This window comes from Lynx canadensis, chromosome A2 (assembly GCF_007474595.2).
Source record: "Lynx canadensis isolate LIC74 chromosome A2, mLynCan4.pri.v2, whole genome shotgun sequence".
Taxonomy (NCBI): domain Eukaryota; kingdom Metazoa; phylum Chordata; class Mammalia; order Carnivora; family Felidae; genus Lynx; species Lynx canadensis.
In genome coordinates, this window is record NC_044304.2 from 8,586,856 (window position 1) to 8,608,604 (window position 21,749).

The window sequence follows — 21,749 nt, forward strand, 5'->3', positions numbered from 1 at the left end:
ACACCGGCCAGGAGGCGCCCTATCCAGGAACTTGTGCGTGAAAGCGTAGTGCTGCCTGTCCGCTCCCAGAACTCTGACACTTCTTTGCAAACACAGACACTTAAAAAAAATCACGTCTCCAAGGGCGCCAGGGCGGCTCAGTTGGTTAAGCGCGCGACTTCAGCTCCGGTGGTGATCTCACGATTGGTGGGTTCCAACCCCACCTAGGACTTTGCGCCGACAGCGTGGAACCTGCTTTGGATTCTCCGTCTCCCTCTCTCTGCCCCTCTGCTGCTCGTGCTCGCTCCTTCTCTCTCAAAAATAAGTGAACAATTAAAAAAAAATTATTTAAAGTCACCTCTCCAGACACAATAATTAATCTAGCTACATTTCGGTCTTTGGCTGTTGCAAAATGGAAGTATGACACAGTACTTTTGTCAAAAAGGTGCACAGGCAGATAGCGGGGATGCATTAGGCGGGCATCCTTCCAGAACTTAGGTCAGATTCAGAAAAACGTCACTGGAACCAAAAACAAACCATCACTTCAGATGAAAACTGGCTTCTGGGTTTAGAATGGTTAAATTTAGAAAATGTTTCTGACATGAAAAATTGGGATCGCATGGAAATCGTAAGAAGGGACTCTTTCTTACTGGTGATTCAGACACACCCGCCCCCCGCCGTCATGATCCGTCCCTTTCTAGTGATCACATGATTTAATCCGTCTATAATCCATCTATAATGATATTTATCAGAAAACTGGGTTTCGTCAGAATAGCAATCCCACTGATTGATGAATCTAGGATACCAGAGAGTAACCATCATTCTGACAATGATGCAATCACTCTGTGACAGGCATCCTCTCCAATACAGCATGCAAAACTACCATTTCTTTTCTTTATTCTTTTTTATTTTTATTTATTTTGTAATTTTACATCCAATTTAGTTAGCATGTAGCGCAACAATGATTTCAGGGGTAGATTCCTTAATGCCCCTGACCCATTCAGCCCATCCCCACTCTCACACCCCCTCCAGTAACCCTCTGTTTGTTCTCCATATTTAAAAGTCTCTTATGTTTTGTCCCCCTCCCTGTTTTTATATTATTGTTGCTTCCCTTCCCTTACGGTCATCTTTTTTGTATCTTAGATTTTACACATGAGTGAAGTCATATGATATTTGTCTTTCTCTCACTAATTTCGCTTAGCATAATACCTTCTGGTTCCATCCACGTAGTTGCAAATGGCAAGCTTTCATTCTTTTTGATTGCCAAGTAATATTCCATTGTATATGTATATATCACATCTTTATCCATTCATCCATCGATGGACATTTGGGCTCTTTCCATACTTTGGCTATTGTTGAGAGTGCTGCTATAAACACTGGGGTGCATGTGCCCCTTCAAAACAGCATACCTGTATCCCTTGGATAAATGCCTAGTAGTGCAATTGCTGGGTCATAGGGTAGTTCTAGTTTTAATTTTTTTGAGGAACCTCCATACTGTTTTCCAGAGTGGCTGCACCAGCTTGCATTCCCACCAGCAGTGCCAAAGAGATCCTCTTTCTCTGCATCTTTGCCAACGTCTGTTGTGGCCTGAATGGTAGCCATTCTCACAGGCATGAGGTGGTATCTCATTGTGGTTTTGATTTGTATTTCCCTGATGATAAGTGATGTTGGGCATTTTTTCATGTGCCGGTTGGCCATCTGGATGACTTCTTTGGAGAAGTGTCTATTCATGTCTTTTGCCCATTTCTTCGCTGGATTAGTTGTTTTTTGGGTGTTGAGTTTGAGAAGTTCTTTATAGATTTTGGATACTAACCCTTGATCTGATACGCCGTTTGCAAATATCTTCTCCCATTCTGTCGGTTACCTTTTAGTTTTGCTGACTGGTTCCTTTGCTGTGCAGAAGCTTTTTATTTTGATGAGGTCCCGGTAGTTCATTTTTGCTTTTGTTTCCCTTGCCTCCGAAGACGTGTTGAGTAAGAAGTTGCTGCAGCCAAGGTCAAAGAGGTTTTTGTCTGCTTTCTCCTCTTAAGATTTTGATGGCTTCCTGTCTTACGTTTAGGTCTCAAGGGCCCTTTAATCACTGTGGTTGGCATACTATCAGACATGCTATCTTGAGGTTGTGTTTGGTAAGAGCGGGTAGTTGTTGCTGGTGTGGAATCATGGCAAACATGAGGGCCAGAATGTACTTAGGGTGCTGGTGCATCCAGCCCCCTGCACTGAGGAAAGCCCCTGAAATCTCAAGACCCATCCTATAAGATGTCCTCTTAACCCATCAAGAGCCCTCCTTACAGGACTCAAGGATTTCTTTGTACATATGGAGATATTTTCCCCATGACCTTGAACTATATACCCCTCATGAAATGCATTACCCAAGGTTCAAGAAGCTGTTCTCAGCTCTGAATGAAAGACAAGGGAACAACTGATCCTTCTTGTGGTGGAAAACATGAACTCTCTTCAAATGGAAAAATGTCAAGATATAGGCTTGCGCTTTTTTTTTTTAATTGTTTCTTCGTGGTCTGATTGGAATATTGACATGGTGTTTGAGGTAGGAGTGGGAGGGAGAATCAATTAAATGGTTCCACCTGATGGGGAAGGCATGAATTACCAAAACCAAGTAATCACAGCATTTACTTCGTGAAGGTTTCAAAGTACAAGAAAGTACCACCCGAACAAGAAATCAAAATAGTCATCACAGAATGTTATTATTTTTTAAACGTGTGTCTATTTTTCAGAGAGAGAGAAAGCGTGAACAAGCTGGGGAGGGACAGAGAGAGAGGGGGACAGAGGATCTGAAGTGTTCTCCAAGCTGACGGGAGAGAGCCCGATGCAGGGCTCGAATGCACAAACATCGAACATCGAGATCATGACCTGAGTTAAAGTCAGACACTTAACTGACTGAGCCACCCATGCACTCCCAAAGAATCTTATTAAAAGCATCACTTCGGGGCACCTGGGTAGCTCAGTGACTTAAGTGCCCGACTTTGGCTCAGGTCATGATCTTGCAGTTCATGAGTTCGAGCCCCATGTCAGGCTCTCTGCTGAGGGCTCAGAGCCTGAGACTGCTTCAGATTCTCTCTCTGCCTCTCTCTGCTCCTCCCCTGCACATGTGCTCACGCTGTCTGTCAAAATAAATAAAAAAATAAACGTCCAAAAATAAATAAATAAAACCATGACCTCTCAGTAGTTTTATAGGCCAGATGCAATCTTACATTTCCAAGGACGTCGATTCATCTGCAGTGTAAAATGTCATAGATTCCACTGAGAGAAGTTTTGCTTGTTAAGTCTTCATAGAGATGATGAGGACAATCACAATGAGAATAGTAACAGGAATGTTAACACTAATAAAAAAATTTTGTTTTAATTTTTTTTAATGTTTATTTTTGAGAGACAGAGTACGAGCAGGGGAGGGGCAGAGAGAGAGGGAGACACAGAACCGGAAGCAGGCTCCAGGCTCTGAGCCGTCAGCACAGAGCCCGACGCGGGGCTCGAACTCACGGACCTCGAGATCATGCCCTGAGCCGAAGTTGGCCACTTACCCTCCTGAGCCACCCAGGTCCCCCAGGAATGTTAGCACTAATAGTAGACACTGTCAGGAGGCTTGCTGAGGGGGAGGCACCCCGCTCAGCACCGTAGGTGGATCGGCTCGTTACTCTTCACCTTCACAGATTTCCTGACGTGGAAGTAATAACGTGATCCCATTTCCTAAGAGGAAACTGAGAGGCAGCAGAGCAAAGAGCCCCGTCTCATGTCACACAGGCTGTCAGTTAAGGGCGCTCGGATTCGGCCTGTCCGACTCAGACCAAGCTTTGCCACTGAACACACGTCACCTGTTGTTACGAACTTGGGACAGATAGTTGAATACCTAGGGCGGACTCCTTTGTGCCACTCGGACACATCTTTGTTCTTCCCCTCTACCCTTATTAAGATCCCCGGGGCTGGAATCCGTCCCTCTTGCCCCCCGGTTGACATCTGAAGAGGGTGCCGAGTAGTGTTCGTCACCTTTGGTCCAGCTCCGATGGACACTTGCAGACACACTGGGTGCCAGGCAGGCCTAGGACTCATTCAAGACGGTTGGGAGCAGAGCTCGATGAACCATTCCTCCCACTGAAAGGAGGAACGGAACCAAACCAAATCCAAAGATGTTGATCCACACCCCAGTTACTTATCATTGCTTTCGTCTCTAACCTCATGTCAGAAATCACAGCGACCAATACAGAGAACACAGGACGGAAGAAGCAAGTGTCGTCAGTGGAGATGACGGTATCGTTTACTTAGCAAACTAAAGGGGAAGTGACTGGAAAACCGCCACCCACCGACGAAGGCGTCGTTTTGCTGCACGTTGTGGAAATACATACCGTATACACAACAGAAATGATTGGACTAAAATCACGTCTTGCAAAATATATCTAAGATTTGCAGGGGCGCCTGGCCGGGGGGCGGCTCAGTGGGGTTAAGCATCCGACTTTCAGCTCAGGTCACGATCTCACAGTTCGCGGGTTCGAGCCCCGCATCAGGCTCCGTGCCGACAGCTCGGATTCTGTGTCTCCCTCCTTCTGTCCCTCCCCCCATCACGTTCTGTCTCCCTCTCAAAAATAAATAAACATTAAAAAAAATTTTTTTTTTAATTTTTTTGGAGGTCACAGTCTAACACCACGTGTGGGATCTATGTGGACAGAAGTCGAGTGTCTCCTGATGAAGTGACAGAAGCATGGCCTCCGTCGTAATATCATCGACTTTGGTGCATGGAGGACGCCTGAACTCAGTGATGCAGTTCTCTCTACTTACAGCCACAAAAGTTAAAGAAGTTTCCAGTCGAATTAGCCTCAGGATCTTCTTTTCTGTCCTGTAATAAAATAATTCTAAATTATATGTCGGCGAATAAAGCCAAGGGGTAATCAGGAAATTAGCGCAAGTAAAGAAGGAAATTCGGGGCGCCTGGGTGGCGCAGTCGGTTAAGCGTCCGACTTCGGCTCAGGTCACGATCTCGCGGTCCGTGAGTTCAAGACCCGCGTCGGGCTCTGGGCTGATGGCTCAGAGCCTGGAGCCTGCTTCGGATTCTGTGTCTCCCTCTCTCTCTGCCCCTCCCCCGTTCATGCTCTGTCTCTCTCTGTCCCAAAAATAAATAAACGTTGGAAAAAAAAAAAAAAAAAAGAAGGAAATTCAACTTCCAACAGATGCACCAATGACAAAACTAACAAGAAATGACCATCTAATGGTCTGTGGCCACCCTAGGCACTGATCGGCTGTTTGTCATGGGACAGGGAGATGATTCTGCCGCTCGGGGATATTTGGCAATAGCCGGAGACATTTTTGGTTGTCGTGACTCAAACAGGTGGTAGCCCTGCAGCAGACATCTAGGGATCCTCTAAGACACAACACCGTGTTCCCTCTGATGAAGAACATCACCTGATCAAAAATATCAGTCGTGTCAATGTTGAGAAACTGTGGAATAGTCAGATGGTCCCTTGGAAGTCTATAAACAGACAGAAGGATGTAAGAAAATAGGTGAAAAGCTGTGCTAGGCTATAACTCTCCTATCTGCTATATCCAAATAAATTCTGTATGGATTAAAGAGTTAAAGGTTTAAGGGGCGCCTGGGTGGCGCAGTCGGTTAAGCGTCCGACTTCAGCCAGGTCACGATCTCGCGGTCCGGGAGTTCGAGCCCCGCGTCAGGCTCTGGGCTGATGGCTCAGAGCCTGGAGCCTGTTTCCGATTCTGTGTCTCCCTCTCTCTCTGCCCCTCCCCCGTTCATGCTCTGTCTCTCTCTGTCCCAAAAGTAAATAAACGTTGAAAAGAAAAAAAATTAAAAAAAAAAAAAAGAGTTAAAGGTTTAAAAAAGATAAAGCAAAAAACTAAAAAGAAACATCATAAAGTATTTTTGTATGGTTAGGCAGTGGAAGTCTTGGCATACAAAGGAAAAAAAATGTAAATCAAACATAAATACATTTTTTTAAAATTTTTTTAATGTTTATTCAGTTTTGAGAGACAGAGAGCAAGCAGGGGTGGGGCAGAGGGAGAGAGGGAGACACAGAATCCGAAGCAGGCTCCAGGCTCCTAGCTGTTAGCTCAGAGCCCGACGCGGGGCCTGAACTCACGGCCTGCGAGATCATGACCTGAGCTGAAGTCGGACATCCAACTGACTGAGCCACCCAGGCGCCCCTAAAAAATAAATACATTTTTTAATGTTTATTTTTGAGAGAGAGAGAGAGAGAGAGAGAGAGAGAGAGAGAGAGAGAACGTGCCAGCCGGAGCTGGGGTGGTGCAGAGAGGAAGAAGGAGAGAGGATCCAAATCGGGATCAGAATGACAGCAGAGAGCCCATTGTGGGGCTTAAACTCATGAACCGTGAGGTGATGACCTGTGCCGAAGTCGGATGCTCAACCAACAGAGCCACCCAGGTGCCTCAAAGGTAAATACACGGAGGGCCGCCTGGGTGGCTCAGTTGGTTGAGCGGCCCACTTTGGCACAGGTCATGCATGATCTTGCAGTTCATGAGTTCGAGCCCCACGTCGGGCTCTGTGCTGACAGCTTGGAGCCTGGAGCCTGCTTTGGATTCCGTGCTTCCCTCTCTCTCTCTCTCTGCCCCTCCCCCTCTCATGCTCTGTCTCACTCTTTCTCTCAAAAACTAAATAAACATTAAAATTTGGGGGGAGAAAAAGATAAATACATTTGAAGAAAAGATAAATCCATTTGAAAACTGAAAAATGTAAATGCATCATTGATAATAAAAGATATAGAAATACCAATAATATAGGGTAAAAGGTAATATTATTAAGAGTTTAAATTGTTTTTATACATCAAAAACAAAATATAAATGTTTCAATAAAGACATTCACAGGTCATTCACAAATCTTACAAAATTATAAACTACACATGCCTAATAAAGTTATGAAAATAGATTAGCTCATTAGGCCCAAGGTATGTAGTAGAAATAGAGGTACTTTTTAATGAGTAAAATATTTATCAAGGCATATTCTGATGGGAAAATCAAGTGCGTGCTTCTTGATCTGTTCCCCACCAAAAGCGTCACCCCGAAAGTAACACTTTATCCATAGAGGAACTGCAGAGATAAGTTTTATCATCAAAGACCAGAGGTGCTTTCTTAATTAACCGCCTCTTTTTTTCTTTAACGTTTATTTATTTTTGAGAGAGAGATAGAGAGAGCATGCAACAGTGGGGGGGGGGGGCAGAGAAAAGGGGGGACAGAGGGCCCAAAGCAGGCTCTGCACTGACAGCGGTGAGCCCAACGCAGGGCTCGAACCCACAAACTGCAAGATCGTGACCTGAGCGGAAGTTGGATGCTTAACCCACTGAGCCACCCAGGCGCTCAACTTCCTTCTTTAATCTGTATGTTCGTTACAAGACTATGGAGAGTGAGTTTAGAATATCACAAACTTCAATAGGTAGGAATGTCAATCATAGCTGTTTTCCAAACGCAGTATCATTCCTATGAACAAGCTTTGTGGGATCAGGTATGCAACTTCTGCTCTCTGCCCTTCTGCCTGTGTTGTGCATCACATTTGATTTTCCATTTCTTGGCAGTCACAACAGCAGATGTTCATCGTCTCGTCCACCATGCTTATCAATGCTGGGTCAACAATGCTTATCTTCGTCAAAAAGAGTACAGGCACATGCAAATCAGGTGTTGGGGTACAATCCTGTGAATGTGCACAGCCCGCGCATGTTTGTGCATTTTCTGGGGTTTCAGTCGCCTGAGAACAGGATGAAATACCACCTGTAATGTGGAATCAAGTTACTGCTTTCCATAAGGTTGTTATTAAAATCAATGGAGGGGCGCGTGGGTGGTTCAGTCGGTTGAGCGTCTGACTGCAGCTCAGGTCATGATCTCACGAGAGTTTGAGCCCCGCGTCGGGCTCTGTGCTGACGGCTTGGAGCCTGGAGCCTCCTTCGGGGTCTGTGTCTCCCTCTCTCTCTGCCCCTCCCCCACTCACACTCTGTCTCTCTCTCTCCTTCAAAAATAAATAAACATTAAAAATATTTTTTTAGGGGCGCCTGGGTGGCGCAGTCGGTTAAGCGTCCGACTTCAGCCAGGTCACGATCTCGCGGTCAGTGAGTTCGAGCCCCGCGTCGGGCTCTGGGCTGATGGCTCAGAGCCTGGAGCCTGTTTCCGACTCTGTGTCTACCTCTCTCTCTGCCCCTCCCCCGTTCATGCTCTGTCTCTCTCTGTCCCAAAAATAAATAAACGTTGGAAAAAAAAATATTTTTTTAAATCAATGGAAATGTTTAGATTTGGAGCCATTTGAGCCCGCTACTCAGAGTCATTTACTCGGTGACACATAACATGACCAGTTTTAAGTGGTGTTCTGCCCAGAACAGAAAAAGTCCTGCCTCATGTCCACATAGTGGTGCAACTGCCTTTCTACTTGGATCTTATTGCCCAGAACTGATGATGTATTACACGGAACTGATGCTTATGGAAACTCAAAGGGAAGAATCACAATGCCGAACCCCTAAAACTTTACCGTGTGCTCTTACCTTTTCTGGAAAACTTCTCTCCATTTGAAAAACAGCCTTGACTTTCCTCTGAATCCTGGTAGAGACTGTGACCACCATCAATCATATTAAAAAAAAAAAAAAACCCTTTAACATCCAGCATTTACTGGGCGTCATCTAAGCCACCGAGCCATAAAACTGCATAAGAATAGCAGCATGACATTTAAAACGGGGGAAAATATATATGACGGGGCCCGAGCATGTTTGGGAACGCAAGTCCTTTTTAAAAAGAATTTTTTTATAAGGTATAATTTATAAGGTATGATTGACATACAACATTATATTAGTGTTGAGGAGGAAAAATGTCCTTCCATCGTTCAAGGTTCTGGCAGCTGGTCTAAGAATGAAATTGATCTGAAACAGATCAACAGGAGAAAAAAAAAAGAGTCTTGTTAGGTTTTACAAGAAAATCGAGACCTAAAAAAATGACCAAGGCAGCAAGTTTTTACACGTTTTAGACAAAGACAGTAAGTCTGTGAGGAATTGACAAGACAAAGAACTCTTTGTGCAAGAGCTTCAATTAGTAAGGAATTCTAAACAGAATTTGGCCGCGGTAGTAAATCAGTAAGAAGTAACAAGGTTTGTTTAGACAGCCTTCTTGGCTCCAAATTCCCTATTTCTGGTGTTAAGGATGTCTCTTTACCTCTTAGTGCAGGGAGGGTACCTTTCACATGGAGGATTTACTTCCTGCTTTCTGGAGACAAAGGATGGGGGGGGGGGTCAGACTGTGCTTTTTGCACTCGCTTCCTGCCCTTAGCCTCTATGTTAGTTATAATTATTTGTTATCAGTATATATTGTGAAATGATCGCCAGAGTTGGCATAGTTAACATCCCTCACCACATAGTCACAAAATATTTTTTCTTGTGATGAGTACTTTGAAGATTTACTTTTAACAACTTTAAAATGTTCCGTACTGGGGTGCTTGGGTGGCTCAGTCGGTTAAGAGTCTGACTTTGCTCTCAGGTCATGATCTCACAGTTTGTGGGTTCAAGCCCTGAGTCGGGCTCTGGGCTGACAGCTCGGAGCCGGGAGCCTGCTTTGGATTCTGTGTCTCTCCCTCTCTGCCCCCCGTCCCCGCTTGTGCTCTGTCTCTCTCTCTCTCTCAAAAATAAATAAACATTAAAATGTGCAGTACAAAAACAAAATAAGATATGCAGTACAGTATTATTAACTATAGTCACTATGTTGTACATTATATCCTCATGACTTATTTACTTTATAACTAGAAGTTTGTACCTTTTTACCCCCTTTACCCATTTCTCCTGCCCCCCACCCCCAGTCCCTTGCCACCACCAATGTTTATTCCGTAGCTTTGAGCTCAATTTTTGTTGTTGGTTTATTTTCGGGGTTTTTGGATTCCATATATAAGTGCAATCATATGGTATTTGACTTCCTTTGTCTTACTTTATTTATATTTGTGCCAGTCTCAGCTTATTAATAGTAATGCTTTGGGCTATAAATGCCTGGGGCACTCACTTAGGCTCCCGTGAGCTTCCCACCTGCCCCTTTCCGAACCAAGATTATGACTGGACCAAATCTTGCGGTTCTTATTGTAACCGCAAGATGCCCTTCAGCAACATTCATTTGGAAACTTTGAAAAAATAAAGGTTTATTATTATTTTTTAATGTTTATTTATTTTAGAGAGAGAGATCATGAGCAGGGGAGGGGCAGAGAGAGAGGGAGACAGAATCCGAAGCAGGCTCCAGTCTCTGAGCTGTCAGCACAGAGCCCGACATGGGGCTCGAACTCACAAACTGCAAGATCGTGACCTGAGCCAAAGTCGGACGCTCAACCTACTGAACCACCCAGGTGCCTCAGAGGTTTATTACTTATAAGACCTGGAACTTAACACAGCACACCAGGGACCACAGAGCAAGATCACCAATAGAGAGAGACAGAGACAGAGAGAGAACACAAGGCAGGGATTCTGCTTTTATCAGAGTGAGGGTGGGGACCTAGGGTTTCTCCAGCTCACTCGTTGTTGAATCGAAAACAAAAGAGCAAGAATTTAAAGTTCAGGAAAACAAAAGACAAGTGCCCCAAATAGTCGGGTTACTGAAATACTGAAATCAACCAAGATCTCTAAAACAAAGGCATGCTGTTGGGGGGGAGGTGGCCTGGTTCTTGACCTAGTCCTGTGGCCGGCAATGTGTATTATCTGACATACCGTCTTTGAAGTGGATGCCTCTTTGAAGTGAATGCCTTGTCAATCAAAACCTAAATCAGGCATTTGCATTACAAAAAAGAAAAAGAAAAGCGAAAAACTGTCAGGGATTACACTACAATCCACCCTGTGACACACAGGTATCAGATTCAATGGTGAGGACATCAACTGCTGGTATAGCTGACGGGCTAAAAAGTCAGGGTCAGGGGTGCCTGGGTGGCTCAGTCGGTTAAAGCGTCTGACTTCGGCTCAGGTCATGATCTTACGGTTCGTGGGTTCGAGCCCCGCATCGGGCTCTGTGCTGACAGCTCAGAGCCTGGAGCCTGCTTCGGATTCTGTGTTTCCCTTTCTCTCTGCCCCTCCCCTGTTCATGCTCTGTCTCTCTCTGTCTCAAAAATAAATAAAACATTAAAAAAAAATTAAAAAAAAAAGTCAGGGTTAGGGCATGTTGTAACCCAGACAGTACACATCTAAATAGGATTATAGTAGCAGATCCTATGATAGACAATAGTCTGAAGTCCAGTCCATAGTCATCGTCCCAAACTTGAAGGGTCCGACAGTAAAACTAAGTCTGAGATCTTGGGGGTCCCAGGAATCTATGCAAAGACTTCCATCATATTAGGGAATATTTTAACATCTTGGGCCACCTGGAGTATTGTAGGTTTGAACCTATCCCGAGTTGGTAGATAGCTCATAACTCATTGATCCAGCCTCTTAGTCCTAAGAATGGATCGGTTCAGTCGAGTTGTGTCTCATTTCAGGAGGGGGTGATGCAGGTGGGCCCCCAAAGTTAGACCTATATGGTGCAGGTAGTTACATCGGGTTAGTAAGAGGTACTTTATGGAACCAAAAGAAAAACAATGGTTAATGATTAATTTGCTAACATGTCTCACAGAACTCTGAGAAATGTTGTACTAAGGTTTATTCTAAAGAACCTAACTCCGGAATAGCCAGATGGAACATGCAAAGCGCAAGGTATGAAGAAAGGGATGTGAAATTTACATGCCTTACTTTCTCCTCCAATCTCCACACGTTCACCCACCGAAAAGCTCTCCCAAACCCTGTCCTTTTGAGTTTTTACAAAGCCCTCATTACACAGGCAGCACTGATTAAATCACTGGCCTTGGGCTATGGATTCAACCTCCCCTGGAGGTCGGGGGCTGGGACTGAAAGTTACAACTTTTTAATCACGGGATTGGTTCCCCTGGCAACCAGACCCCATTCTTAGGTAACCTGAGGGCTTCTCCAAAGTCACCTCATTAACATCACAAGAGGCACCTTTATTGCTTTTGTCGAAGGAAATTCCAAGGGATTTTAGGAGCTCCAGTGCTCGGAACCAAAGACCAAATATATATTTCTTTTCATAAGTCACAATATCACAAGTGTGTATTCTCAAGAGCACTCATCCGGGCTTAGTGACCTTTAACACCAGGGCAAGGTGTTTCTCGAATTTCTCCATTATAAACTTCACTCTCGTTCCCATTTCATACTGTATTCTTTGCAAGGTATCCATTATACAGAGACCCTGCATTTCAGGAGTAGGAGTTATACCTCATCTCCTTACATTCTTTTTTTTTTTTTTTTAACATTTATTCATTTTTGAGAGACAGAGAGGGACCGAGCACGAATGGGGGAAGGGCAGAGAGAGGGAGACACAGAATCTGAATCAGGTTCCAGGCTCTGAGCTGTCAGCACAGAGCCCCATGGAGAGGGGGTGGGGGGTGGGGAGCTCGAACTCAGGAACCTCGACATCGTGACCTGAGCCGAAGTCGGCCACTTAACCAGCTGAGCCACCCAGCTGCCCCTGGCAGTTGCTCTTTGAAACTTTCCCTGGTCTTCTGTCCAGTCAGCGATGCCCTAACCTGAGTTATAAGCTTTATTAACTTCAGGGGCGCCTGGGTAGCTCAGTCGGTTGAGCCTTGGACTCTTGATTTCGGCCGGTCATGATCCCAGGGTGGGGGATGGAGCCCCACCATGGGCTCCTCGCTGATCATGGAGCCTGCTTTAAGATTCTCTTTCTTTCTCCCTCTGCCCCTCTCCCACTCTTGCATGCTCTCTCTAAAATAAAAAATGTTTGAATTATTTTTTAAAAAGATGTATTAACTTTTGTCTCAGCTTTTTAATAAATATTTATTTAATCACGGCTTGAAACACAACGTAAAATATTTCCAAAGAGGTAAGGAGGTGAATTTCAGGAAAAAAATAATTCAAAATTGCACCGCATGTATGTTATTTGTTTCCCTTTAGTCTTCCTTTGATCGTGTTAGTAATATTCTGAGGTCTGGTTTTTTTTTAAGTTTATTAATTTATTTTGAGAGAGAGAGAGAGAGAGCAGGGGAAGGGAAGAGAGAGAGAGAAAATCCCAAGCAGGCTACGAGATATCAGAGCATAGCCCAATGCAGGGCTGGATCTCACGAACTGCACGATCATGACCAGAGCTGAAATCAAGAGTTGGACGCTTAACCGACCTAACCACCCAGGTGCCCCCTGAGGTCTGTTCTTTTATTTTGGGTGAGTTCAAAAGGGTTTACACAGTTCAGACGTACAGACCTAAGTGTTCAAGTATGATTAACAGTCTATAGAAATTTCCCCCAGTGGGAATAATAATGTAACTTTTTCTTCCTTCAGGATACAATAGATACTTGGGGGTTTTCTTGTTGAGCTAGCAAAGTGCCTTACAATTTTCTTCCCTTCTTTCCCCTTAAATTTTGCTGGATTGTTCAAACACTGGGTTTGTGTCATTTAAAATAACACGCATCATGGGACTCTTGATCTCGGAGATGTGAGTTCCGGCCCCATGTTGGTTGCAGAGAGTACTTAAAATCTCAGGGCATCTGGGTCGTTCAGTTGGTTAAGCATTCAACTCTGGATTTTGGCTCAGGTCATGATCTCACAGTTGTGAGCTGGAGCCCTGTGTCTGGGCTTAAGATTCTCTCTCTCTCTCTCCCCCTCTGCCCCTCCTCAACTTGCACACATGCTCTGTCTCTAAAAAAAAAAAAGAATAATAATAATAATTAATTAAAATAAAGTCTCAAAAAATAAAATAAAATGAAATAAGACTCATGGTTCAAAGCAACTCTAGTTGGGGGGTGGAGGCAGAGGTCTCAGGGCTCTAAGCTAAGGCCTTCCTTGAGCCTGCAGAGGTAAGTATTTGAAGGCCCAGTTATTCTTTGTTCCTGGGGAGCCTCCCCCTGCAGGTGTCTTAACCTGCTCACACCCACCTGAGAAGGAGCCCTTTATGCTGAGAAGCTATTGAGCCCAGGGGGGCTGGAGATACACCTGTAGGGGTAGGGTGGAGGTGGGTGGACCCCTATGCCTTTTCTAAAGTTGCAACTGAGGTTCCCTTAAGTCTTTTTTTTTTTTTTTTAATGTTTATTTTTGAAGGAGAGACAGAGCATCAGCGGGGGAGGGGCAGAGAGAGAGAGAAACACAGAATCCGAGGCAGGCTCCAGGCTCCCAGCTGTCAGCACACAGCCCCACACGGGCTGCAACCCATGAATCATGAGATCATGACCTGCGCTGAAGTCAGACACCCAACCGACTGAGCCACCCAGGCGCCCCTGAGGTTCCTTAAGTCTTAAAACTCCCACAGGTTGGTTTTCCGTCCACAGTGTAGGGGAACTCAGAGTACAATTTGTTTACATGGAGAAGTCTGAAAGTCGAGAGCTCTGTGTCCTGGAACCGTGTCAGTGAATGGGGACCGTGTCAGTGAATGGGGAGGTCATCTGGCTCAGAACCTTAAACTGAACCCTGCTGAGTGTCCTCACTTGGGAGCCTGGAACCCTGAGGCAGGGAGAGGTTCTCTTTGCCCCGGGGAGGGGAGGGGACGGGAGGGGAGGGGAGGGGAGGGTGTGCAGGGCTCCCTGAGCGCATTCCTGTGGCTGCTCGGGTGTCCCTCCCTTCCCTCCGCGGGGACTGACCCACTCCAGGGCTTCTGTCTCCACCGGGACAGTCTAGACCGGGGAACCTTCTGAAGGTGGCTTTCCTCGTGTCCTGTGGGACGCGGGCTGCTCGTCCGTGCTGAGTCCAGTTTCTTTCCTGGATTGCTTTATTGATGGAACAGCGCAGCCCTTGGGCCCCGGTTTCCTTCAGCACTTGGGCTCCTAAACTGTAAGCTGGTGGAGAGATACGGTGTGAGGCAAGCTAGAAAATTATGGAACGAAATAGATTTTGTGTTCTGTTTAGCCAAGAGAACCTTGAGATGTGAGATGTGTTTAAGTTCTCGAGTACACTATTCCATTCTTGGGTCAGTTTTTGTTTCTATGTGTCCCTAGTCCTTAGAGAACACTGACATTCAACAGGAGAAAAGCAACAGAATTCCTATTTTAATTGATGTGAGGAAAACTACCCAAGGCTTTGCAAATTTATTAAAATGCAATACATTTAAGGAGCTAAACTCAACCCCCTAACACACTGTAGTATGCTACTTGTCCCCTGAGTGTCATAGAGGGGAAGGACAAACTGTGATGCCCCCATGTCATCTGTCCGAAAGAGATTTTTTTTCATGGTTTACATTTTGGTGACATTTGGTGTTTAAAGGAATTAAATCTGAGAATGGCTTCCTGAAGACAGAGTTAAATTAAAGAATAGTAAATAGCAAAATACGGCATAAGCTTATTTATTTTTTAATATAATTTATTGTCAAATTGGCTAACATACAGTGTGGTTTTGTGTTTTTTTTTAATATAATTTATTGGGTATCTTTATTTTAAATACATCCATAAGATAGAACAGTCTTAACTTAAGAAAATCACTGTGGGGCGCCTGGGTGGCTCGGTCGGTTGAGCGTCCGACTTCGGCCCAGGTCATGATCTCGTGGTCCGTGGGTTCGAGCCCCGCATCGGGCTCTGTGCTGACAGCTCGGAGCCCGGAGCCTGTTTCGGATTCTGTGTCTCCCTCTCTCTCTGACCCTCCCCTGTTCATGCTCTGTCTCTCTCTGTCTCAAAAATGAATAAACATTAAAAAAATAAAAATAAAAAAAAAAATCACTGTGGAGATTTAGGAGTTAAGATGGCAAAGTAGTAGGGGGACCCTGGGCTTGCCCGGTCCCTCGAACACAGCTAGATAAACATCAAATCATTTTGAACACTTAGGAAGTCAATCTGAGGATTAAGGGGGAAATCTGCACAATTTGAGGGAGAGAACTTGGCAGGTGTCGAGATGTGACCTGGGGGGAGAGCAAAGCCCCATTGCTGAGGAGGGGAGGGAGCCCTTTTTGTGGGGAAAGGACAGAGGGAGAGAGCAGCGCATTTGGTTTGCATGAGAAAAATACTCAAAGGAACTGACTGTCGCCAAGTTTTTACACACAGTGGCGCTCCGATTCTGAAGTTTTTGGAAGTCTGTGCCATTGGCCAGAGTCAACCTGGGAGGGCAGCAGTGCTCCTGGGGTGAAGGAGGGTGGAGACCCAGGAGTGGACAGCATGGTGTGGGGATCCCCTGGGGCGCCCTGGGAGAGAATGTTCCCCTTCCTGGAGTGCATGCGGAAGAGGGTATGTTGCCTCTCCGAGGACAAAAGACCCAGCGGGCACCACTGAGTGGCCATTCAACAGCGGAGGACAGGGACCTGCCGAAGCTTGGGACACAAGACGGGAGACTGTTCTTTTCTGGGAGGGCTTCCTGAACAGCATAGGGGGCAAGCTCCCCTCTCCAGGGGAGGAGAGAGCCGGTGGCGCATTCTTCCCCCAGCCCAGCAGCACGGTGGGACCTCAGTGAGTAACACAGCGCCCCCAGTGGCGGCTGGAGCTACTTACACCAACCCCTGCCTGGGCCCTGCTGCTTTATCTCCGCAAAGGCAGGTCTCGCTGCGACCCAGCACAGCGGGGCCTCTCCAGAAGAGGACCGACGCAGGGCCCCCCCCACCACGCCCCATGTTTTTTGTTTGTTTTTTCCTTTCCTTTTCTCGTTTTTGGGGGTCAGGCCTTTTTTTTCTTCCTTTCTTCTACTTTGGAATCGGGCTTATAGTTTTGCCTGTTTAAAAACACATTTTTTTTTTAATGTTTATTTATTTTTGAGGCAGAGACAGCACGCGAGCGGGGGAGGGGCAGCGAGAGAGGGAGACACAGAATCCGAAACAAGCTCCAGGCTCTGAGCCATCAGCCCAGAGCCCGACGCGGGGCTCAAACTCACGGACCGCGAGATCATGACCTGAGCTGAAGTCGGACGCTTAACCGACTGAGCCACCCAGGTGCCCCTGACCCCTTCTTAATATAGCATTACTCTCAGGAGCAGGAAACATAACAAGGGCTCATAGCACACAAAAGATAGAAACCCAGACAAAATGACAAGGTGGAAGAATTCTCCCCAAAGAAGGATCGAGGAGAAATCACTGCCAGGAATTTACTCAAAACGTAAGTGATTTAGCTGAACAAGAATTTAGAACAAAAGTCTTAAGAATACTACCTGGGCTTTAAACACACACACACACACACACACACACACACACACACACACACAGAAGACACAGGAGAACCCCTTGCCGCAGGGATAAAGACCTAAAATCTAGTCAGGCCAGAATAAAAAAATGCTATAACTGAGATGCAAAACCAAGTGGATGTAATCACGAGGAGGGAAGCAGAGGAGCAATAGTGATATAGAAGATAAAATATGGAAAATAATGAAGCTGCAAAGAAAAAGGAAAGAAAACTATTAGATCATGAATCTGGACCTAGGGAAGTAGCTACTCCATAAAGTGCAATAATACCCATATCATAGGCATCCCAGTAAAAGAAGAGCGGGAAAAGGGGGCAGAAGGTTTATTTGAACAAATTATAGCTTAGAACATCCCTAATCTGGAGAAGGAAACAGGCATTCAAGTCCAAGAGGCACAGAGAACTCCCCTCAAAATCAACAAAAACAGATCAACACCAAGACATCTCATAGTGCAACTTGCAACATACAAACACAAAGAGAGAATTCTCAAAGTAGCTAGGGACAAAAGATCCGCTACAAGGGTAGACACGTAGGGTTAGCAACATACCTGCCCACAGAAACTTGGTAGGCCAGAAGGGAGTGGAATGATATATTCAACGTGTTGAATGGGAAAAATATGCAGCCAAGAACACATTATCCAGCAAGGCCGTCATTCAGAATAGAAGGAGAGGAACGCTTGGGTGGCTTAGTCCGTGAAGCGTCTGACTCTTGATTTCAGCTCAGATCAAGATCTCACGGTTTGTGGGATTGAGTCCCGTGTGAGGCTCTGCGCTGACAGCATGGAGCCTGCTTAGGATTCTCTCTCTCCTCCTTTCTCCCCTCCTTCCCTGCTTACGTGCTCTCTCTCTCTCTCTCTCTCTCTCTCTCTCTCTCTCAAAATAAATAAATAAACATTAAAAAAAAAAAAGAATTAGAAGGAGAGATAAAGAGTTTCCAAGTCAAGGAAAAACTAAGGAAATTCATGCACACTAAACCCACTCTGCAAAAAATATTAAAGGGGACCCTTTTGAGCAGGAAAGAGAGACCAAAAGCAACAAAGACTAGAGAGGAACAAAGACTATCAGCAACTTAACAGGTAATACAGTGGCACTAAATTCATATCTATCAGTAATTACTCTGAATGCGAATGGACTAAATGCTCAGTAAAAAGACACAGGGTATCAGAATGGATCAAAAACAAAAACAAAAACAAGACCTCTTGCTATGCTGCTTACAAGAGACTCATTTTAGACACAGACTGAAAGTGAGGGGGTGGAGAACCATCTATCATGCTAATGGACATCAAAAGAAAACTGGAATAGCCATACTTGTATCAGACAAACTAGATTTTACAATGAAGACTATAGCAAGAGATGAAGAAGGGCACTATATCATCATAAAAGGGCTCTATTCACCAAGAACTAACAATTGTAAATATTAATGCCCCCAACTTGGAAGCAGCCAAGTATATAAATCAATTAACAACAAACATAAATTCATTGATAATAATATAATAATAATAGGGGATTTTTAACACCCCACTTACAGCAATGGACAGATCATCTAAGCAGAATTTCAATAAGGAAACAATGCCTTTGAATGTCACTGGACCAGATGGAGTTAACAGATATATTCAGAACATTTCATCCTAAAACAGCAGAATACACATTCTTTTCAAGCGCACATGGAACATTCTCCAGAATAGATCATATACTGGGTCACAAATCAGCCCTCAACCAGTACAAAGAGATGATGAGATCATACCATGTATATTTTCAGACCACAACGTGATGAAACTTGAAATCAACCACAAGAAATAATTTGGAAAGACCACAAATACATGGAGATTAAAGAACATCGTACTAAAGAATGAATGGGTTAACAAGGAAATTAAAGAAGAAATTTATTATTTTTTCTTTTTTTTATATGAGTCATTTTTTAAATGTTTGTTTATTTTTGAGAGAGACAGAGAGTGAGTGGGGGAGGGGTAGAGAGAGAGGGAGACACAGAATCTAAAGCAGACTCCAGGCTCTGAGCTGTCAGCACAGAGCCCGATGTGGGGCTCAAACTCACGAACCGTGAGATCATGACCTGAGCCAAAGTCAGACACTTAACTGACTGAGCCACCCAGGCACCCCTTGAAGAAGAAATTTTAAAAATACACGGAAGCAAACAAAAATGAAAACACAACAGTCCAAAACCTTTGGGATGCAACAAAGACAGTCGTAAGAGGGAAGTATATTGCAATAAAGGCCTCCTTCAAGAAGTGAGAAAAGTCTCAAATACATCTCAAAAAGCCAGAAAAAGAACAGCGAATAAAGCCTAAAGCCAGCAAAAAAGGGGACATAATAAAGATTAGAGCAGAAATAAACAGTATAGAAACAAAACAAAACAAGAAACAGTCAAAAAGGGGCACCTGGGTGGCTCAGTCGGTTAAACGTCTGACTCTTGACTTTGCCTCAAGTCGTGATCTTATGATTTCGTGAGACTGAGCCCTGTGTCCAGCTCTGCGTAGTGTGGAGCTTGCTTAGGATTCCCTCCCTCCCTCCCTCTCTCTCTCTCTCTCTCCCTCTCTCCTCTCTGCCCTTCCCCTCCCCCGCTTGCATGTTCTCTCAAATAAACTATAAAAAAAAAAAAAAAAAAGAACAAAATTTGCACCTATTTTAATATCCATGGTGGCATTCCACCAGCACTTGTGATGGAGAACATGGAAACACTGCGGGTCTCTGTCCTTAACCAGGTCAGCAGGTCTTTGACCAAAGACAGGGCCCAGTGGGCAGCAGGATTAATCGTACACCAGAAAATCATGCTAGAGGAGGTCCTGGCCAAGAGTCCGCCTTATGTTCACATTTTTACAGACCTTGAGGCCATTTATTGCCGATGATCCAGCTGCCTGGCACCAAGAAAAATGCCTTAGCTGAGGTCATCCCTTGCCTCATAATGACTCAGATACAAAACAGGACCACATATGTCTCTGCACATAATAAAAATCAAACTGGACAGACTCGTTTCAATCCTCAGGCTAATTCGTTACTTCAATTTTTGGAAACACATACTGATACTTTAGTTCCGCTCTGGAGCAAAGAAAACAAACAGGGGCTTTGGGAAGTAGCCTTTGCAATATCAAATTAGTGAGGTGCTCCTTACGTTCCCAAGGGAGTATGGGAATGGCTTATTTGAATAATTCTATGGACAGACATGGTGATGATACCCACTATGGGACTAAGACTGAAATACTAGTCTGTGAAAGTATACAACATACTACATTGGATAATTTTACATCATCTACAACATCATACATCAGATGTAAACAATACTTTTTTTTTAATGTTTATATTTATTTTTGAGACAGAGAGAGACAGCTTGAGCAAGGGAGGGTCAGAGAGAGAGACACAGAATCTGAAGCAGGCTCCAGGCTCTGAGCTGTCAGCACAGAGCCCGACGCAGGGCTCGAACTCACAAACTGGGAGATCATGATGTGAGCCAAAGTCGGACGCTCAACCAACTGGGTCACCCAGGCGCCCCAGAAATACTTTCTATTAATATACGTGGAAAAAAAAGCCACAACAAAATTTTAGTGAACTGAATCCAGCAATATATAAAATGACCTAAGCCTGATGACCACTTGGGATTCAAACCATGGAAGCAATACTGGTTTTGCATCTGAAAATGAATTAATGTAACAAACCACTAACAGAATAAATGCCCCCAAACTACAGAATCATCTCAATAAACACAGACAAGCATTTGACAAAGTTCAACACACCTAAGAACAACATTCAATAAACTATGATAACCTACCTCAATAAACTACCTAAGTGTAAAATAGGTAACCATTGAAAAACCCAGAGCTAACAAATTCTTTTTTTTTTCTTTCAGTTTTGTTTATTTATTTGTTTATTTATTTATAAATTTTTTTTTTATGAAATTTATTGACAAATTGGTTTCCATACAACACCCAGTCAGAGCTAACAAATTCTTGATGGTGAAAGAATAAAGGCTTTCTAAGATCCAGAAAAAAACCCAAAAATAAAAACAAAGTTAAACAAAACAAAACAAAAAACCACCACCTCCACCAACAAAGTATGCTCTCACCAGTTCTTTCAATGTGGTAACTGAGGTGTCACAAGGGCCATTAGGCGAGAATCAAAAATAAAAGCATTCCAAGTTTCAGAGTCCATTGATGCATGCTTTCCCAGGCAGACATACGAAATCACAGACTTTGTTGTGGCACATTTTTTTTTTTAAATTTTTTTAACGTTTATTTATTTTTGAGAGAGAGAGAGACAGAGCATGAACAGGGGAGGGGCAGAGAGAGAGGGAGACACAGAATCTGAAACGGGCTCCAGGCTCTGAGCTGTCAGCACAGAGCCCGATGCGGGGCTGGAACCCACCAACTGTGAGATCATGACCTGAGCCGAAGTCGGACGCTCAACGGACTGAGCCACCCAGGCTCCCCTGTTGTGGCACATTTTTATGGACACGCAGACACTCAAGTTCACAAACCCTCAGAGATAATGGCCCAGGGAAGCCCTGCCCATTGCCCTCCCCCCCCCCCGCCCCCACACTCCCCTGTAGTTTTCTCTCCCTCCTTAGCTCTAAGAACCACCTGATCAATTGCAGCTCTTACTTCTGTCTTGTTTCTGGTCTCCTAGAATGTCAACGTCAAGGGGACAAGGATAT